Source organism: Telopea speciosissima, chromosome 1 (genome assembly GCF_018873765.1).
Source record: "Telopea speciosissima isolate NSW1024214 ecotype Mountain lineage chromosome 1, Tspe_v1, whole genome shotgun sequence".
NCBI lineage: Eukaryota > Viridiplantae > Streptophyta > Magnoliopsida > Proteales > Proteaceae > Telopea > Telopea speciosissima.
In genome coordinates, this window is record NC_057916.1 from 61,456,701 (window position 1) to 61,462,339 (window position 5,639).

The window sequence follows — 5,639 nt, forward strand, 5'->3', positions numbered from 1 at the left end:
TGCTATGTGTAGCACTTACCTTGTATCCCACGATTGTGTATATTTCATTACCTTGTATTATCACATGTGATATGGAATCCTTCCATTATCACATGTGGAGATATTTGATCCTCTCAGGATCCTCTTGGGATTCTTATCCCTATTTATACACATTGTAATAGATAGATTGAAATCAATAATAAAATCCTAACTTACCCAGCTGATATGGTATCAAGAGCCAAATTGCTCTAACGAGCACCACCTTCCTCCTTTCTTGTCTTTTTCTTTTTCGTTCTCACCTTCTCCATGGCTGGACCTAATGATTCAGCCGATTCCAATGACACAATCGTGGACAGCAGCAGTGACCTTGCCACGCTTCCCTCTGGCACTCCTTCTCTTCACCATGCACACCACTACCTATCGGTGAAGCTTACCTCTAAGAACTACCACTTCTGGCAAACACAGGTAGAACCATTTCTTGAGGCCAGGGCCTATTTGGCCACCTTGATGGAACAACTCCATGTCCAACTGATCCGACTGCTGCCACCACATGGCGACGCCAAGACTCAATACTCCGCAGTCTACTACTTTCATCCCTCTCTGAGGAGGTATTCCCTTTGATTCTTGGGAAACGAACCAGCAAGGACATCTAGGACACCTTGCATACAACCTTTTCTTCCCCCTCAGAGAGCCGCATAATGTCATTGACTATGGCTTTGCAAGAGTTGGAGCAAAAACCTGATGAGTCTGTCTCTGCATTTCTCCAACGTGCAAAGACCATTTCAGAAGAATTAAGCGCTGCTGGCCATCCCTTGTGACAAATTGCTTTCAATCTCCATATTTTCAAGGGATTGAAAGCGGATTTTAATGACATTGTTTCTTCTCTCCTTACCAAGACCACGCCATTACCCTATGATGACCTACATGCCATGCTGTTGAGTCATGAGTTCTTGCATGGCTCTAAGCTATCGAAGCTTTATTTGACTGATGGTGGCCATACTAATGCTTCCCCCTCTGCCAATCAGGTCCAAAGGACCTCCACGCAAGGTGACAGTCGTTTCACATCCACTGGCCGAGGGGGTGGTCCGTGGAGAGGCCGGGGAGGCCGTGGTAGAGGTGGACGCGGACGTTCTCAGGGCACCCGTCTTTGGTGCCATTGGTGCAATCGGGACACCCATGACACACAGAATTGCTACAGTAAACCCAAACCACCACCCAATTTCCCTACCCATCAAACCTCTCAATTCCAATATCAGCCACATACCACACCAGCCGCTCACTACATCACCTACCACAACCAACCCGCACCACCCATACTACCCACACCCACCTATGCGGCCAACCAACCCCTACCCTGGTACCCAGACACAGCCGCCACTCATCATGTGACGCCTGATCTCCATGCCTTTACCTCTTATGACCCTTATACTAGTACAGACTCTCTTCAGGTCGGCAATGGTAAGACGGTTCCTATTTCAAATATTGGTAGTTCTTTCATTCCATCACATTCTTCATCTGGGAATTTTATTTTATCTGATGTCTTGCATGTGCCTGCAATTTCCAAACCCCTCCTTTTTGTTAGTCGTTTTGCATTTGATAATGATGTATTTTTCGAGTTTCATCCCTCTTCTTTTTTTGTGAAGGATCGGAGAACCGAAACCACAATCCTATTAGGTCCGAGTAACGGTGGTCTATACACCATTCCTGTGCGTAATTCTCCATCAGCAAATCTTACATGTCGGACTACTCTTGATGGCTGGCACAACCGTTTGGGCCATCCACATTCACAACTTCTTCGGCAAATCGTCACACATAATAATTTGCCTTCTTTAAATTCCTCTTTGAATCATTTATGTAATGCTTGTCAAATGGGAAGATCCTGTCTCCAATCCTTAGGCGAGACATTTTCACGCAGTTTATTTCCATTAGACCTCATTTTCAGTGACGTTTGGGGACCCTCCCCTACACCCTCCCCTGCCGGGCATCGTTATTTTGTTATATTCGTTGATGACTACTCTAAGTTCAGTTGGTTTTACCCAATGGTTCGCAAGTCTGAGGTTTTTAATATTTATTAATTTTCAAAAACTTGTTGAACATCAATTTGATAGGAAAATTAAATCTGTCCAAACGGACTGGGGGGTGAATTTCGAACTTTACCAAAGCTTTTTATCACTGTGGGAATTTCACATAGAGTTTCTGTGCCTCACACGCATGAGCAGCAGGGTGCAGTAGAACGTCGACATAGGCATATTGTTGACACTGGCCTATCCCTGCTAGCCCATGCATCGGTTCCTAGGGAATATTGGATATTTGCCTTCGAAACTGCGATTTTCCTAATTAACCGCATGCCTTCCCGTATTTCTTCCGGGATTTCTCCCTACCAATTGCTTTTTCATCGTGTTCCCAACTACTCTTTTCTTCGAGTTTTTGGGTGCCTGTGTTACCCTTTGTTATGACCCTTCAATGCGCACAAGATGGATTATAGATCCGCTCCATATGTATTTTTGGGTTATAGTCCCTCTCACTTGGCTTATAGATGTCTTGACAGGACCACTGGTCGAATACAGGTTTTTAGACATGTTTCATTCTCTGAAAATATTTTTCCCTTTGCTACACCTACCCTATCTCATGTTTCACCTACCCCAATCACCCTTCCTTGGGCTGTCTCACCAAATATCCCCGCACCATTGCCGCGGCCTGTACCACCACTCCAACCACCCACTATACCACCTTCACCTCAAACCCAATTACCCATCACACCACCATTAAACCCCAACCCACCATCACCACCCTCCCGGCTTCCATCCATTGAGCCGAGTCCATTACCCAGCCCAACATCACCTCCATGCCGCACCCGTCCCTTGGCTAACTTTTATCCTGATCCAACACCATTGGATCCACCACCATCTCAGCATTCCATGCGCCTGCGCTCTACCAAAACAGTGCTTCATATTCAACCATCCTTAGATTACCCAGCTGAACCAACTTGTTTTACACAAGCTGTCAAGGTCCCTGAGTGGCGTCAGGCTATGGCAGAAGAATTCAATGCGTTACTTCGCAATGGGACTTGGAGTTTAGTACCACCTTAAAAAAATCAGAATTTGGTGGGTTGCAAGTGGGTCTTCCGCATCAAAAGGAAGGCTGACGGGTCCATTGAGGGATACAAGGCTAGGCTTGTGGCCAAGGGTTTTCACCAACAACAAGGGGTGGACTATGGAGAGACCTTTAGCCTAGCGGTGAAACAACCCACTATTCGAACTATAATCTCACTGGCAGTGTCAAAGGGCTGGCCCATCCGCCAATTGGATGTCCAAAATGCTTTTCTCCACGGTGAATTAGCTGAAGAAGTTTATATGGCCCAGCCCCCAGGCTTTGAGGACAAAAACAAATCGTCTTATGTTTGCAGGCTGCATCGCTCTTTATATGGGCTTAAACAGGCACCTAGGGCTTGGTTCCAACGGCTGTCCAAGTTTCTTCTTCAAACAGGCTTTCTTGCATCCAAAACAGACACCTCACTGTTTATTTCACGCCAGGGCCGCTGGTTATCTATGTACTAGTATATGTTGATGATATTCTAGTAACTGGGGATTCACAGGCCAATATTTCTGCACTGCTAGCCAGCCTAGCTCAGGAATTTTCCATCAAGGACCTGGGCCCATTACATTACTTTTTAGGCATTGAGGCCCATACTACTTCAGACGGGCTGGTTTTGTCCCAGAAACGGTATGTCACTGATTTACTGGACGGGGCAGGCATGAAAGATTGTAAACCAATTTCTACACCCATGTCAACATCAACAAAGACATCAGACTCAGGGGGTGTATCTTATTCGGACCCCAGTCATTACAGGTCTATTGTGGGAGCCCTACAATATGTTACTCTCACACGACCAGATGTGGCTTTCACGGTGAATCGTGTTTGCCAATTCATGCACTCACCCACGGCTGATGATTGGAGCAATGTGAAGAGGATCTTACGATACCTCAAGGGTACAAGTTCTCATGGCCTACTTTTTCAGCGATCCCCATCCATGCAATTACAAGCCTACACGGATTTTGACTGGGCAGGCAGTCCGATTGATAGGCAATCTACTGGAGCTTATGCAATCTTTTTGGGTCCTAACCTCATATCTTGGAACTCGAGAAAACAAAAGACTGTGTCCCGCTCATCCACAGAGGCCGAGTACAAGGCACTTGCTGATGCGGCAGTCGAGTTGATCTGGTTACAAACCCTGTTCAAGGAAATCGGGATTGCACAGCCCATTGCACCGATCTTGTGGTGCAACAATATCGGTGCTACGTATCTATCAGCAAATCCCGTCTTCCACGCACGCACCAAACATGTGGAGATAGATTTCCACTTCGTTCGTGAGAGAGTTGCAGCCAAATCACTACAAGTTCAGTTCATCTCCACGCATGATCAGATCGCGGATGTCTTGACCAAGGCGTTGCCAACCGCCCGATTTCAGTTCGTGAGAGACAAGCTAAAACTCCGCCACACCGGATCTTCATCTTGAGGGGGTGTATGGACCAATATAGCCGTTCTCACTATTGGAACATGCTATATTGGTCCCTTCCTCTAATTGATCACCTACCATGTTTATCTCTTACCCTTTATATCACTTACCATGTATTCACCTGCTATGTGTAGCACTTACCTTGTATCCCAAGATTGTGTATATTTCATTACCTTGTATTATCACATGTGATATGGAATCCTTCCATTATCACATGTGGAGATATTTGATCCTCTCAGGATCCTCTTGGGATTCTTATCCCTATTTATACACATTGTAATAGATAGATTGAAATCAATAATAAAATCCTAACTTACCCAGTCTGATACCGGAAAATGAGAATGAATTTCTTATTTGTCTATTAAAAAAAAAGACAAGGGCATATCCTTATTTGGGCAAAATATTTGGAAAGGGTATAATATTCACCACCCAGTCTGTCTGAATTGCCTTAATTTTGAGAGAAAGTAGCATTCAACTAATGATTTAAATTGAAGAAAAACAATAAAATCTTCAGACTTATCACCAAGAGGATAAAACCGAGTATAATTTGAATTATCATCCACAAAGTTACCAAATATCAATGACCATCAACGCAAGGAGAAGGCAAGGGACCCCATACATTGCTCTATATTAAATCTAAAGGAAAGAAACTACGAGAAGAGGTTTCACTTAATGATAAACGACTGGCCTTTCCTAGTTGACAGGCAATACAAGGAGAATTAACCCGTGTCGACTGCCTCAACAACTTATTGACTCTTAATATAAGAGGAAGAATACGCTCGTGTGGATGACCAATTCTACGGTGCCAACCATCAATGGATGTTTGTTCAATAATACTGGCAGTGGGTGATGAATTGGGAGGAGCAGAGTGAGTGTAGAGCTCGTTACTACTCAAACCAAAGAGAAGATTTTCCTTGATTATTTGGTCCTCGACAAAAAAGTGAGAGGAGTGATTCAAAGAAAACACCATTATCTCGAGCAAAATGCTGCACAAAATAAGGCTTAGTAATGGCCGGGAGGTACATGAAGCACATCAAATAGAAGAAAAGAAAGAGAGGAAGAAGGAAGAAAGGTGGAACCAATGTCAGTTATAGGAAGGCCCTTACCATTGCCTACATGATGTTGATCATGACCTGTGTAGCCA

At 44.6% G+C, this 5,639-nt stretch overlaps 1 pseudogene; it reads left to right on the forward strand.

Moving 5' to 3' along the window:
• The first annotated feature begins 2,897 nt into the window (after positions 1–2,897).
• On the forward strand, positions 2,898–4,495 carry LOC122652336 (annotated as a pseudogene).
• Positions 4,496–5,639: the final 1,144 nt, after the last annotated feature.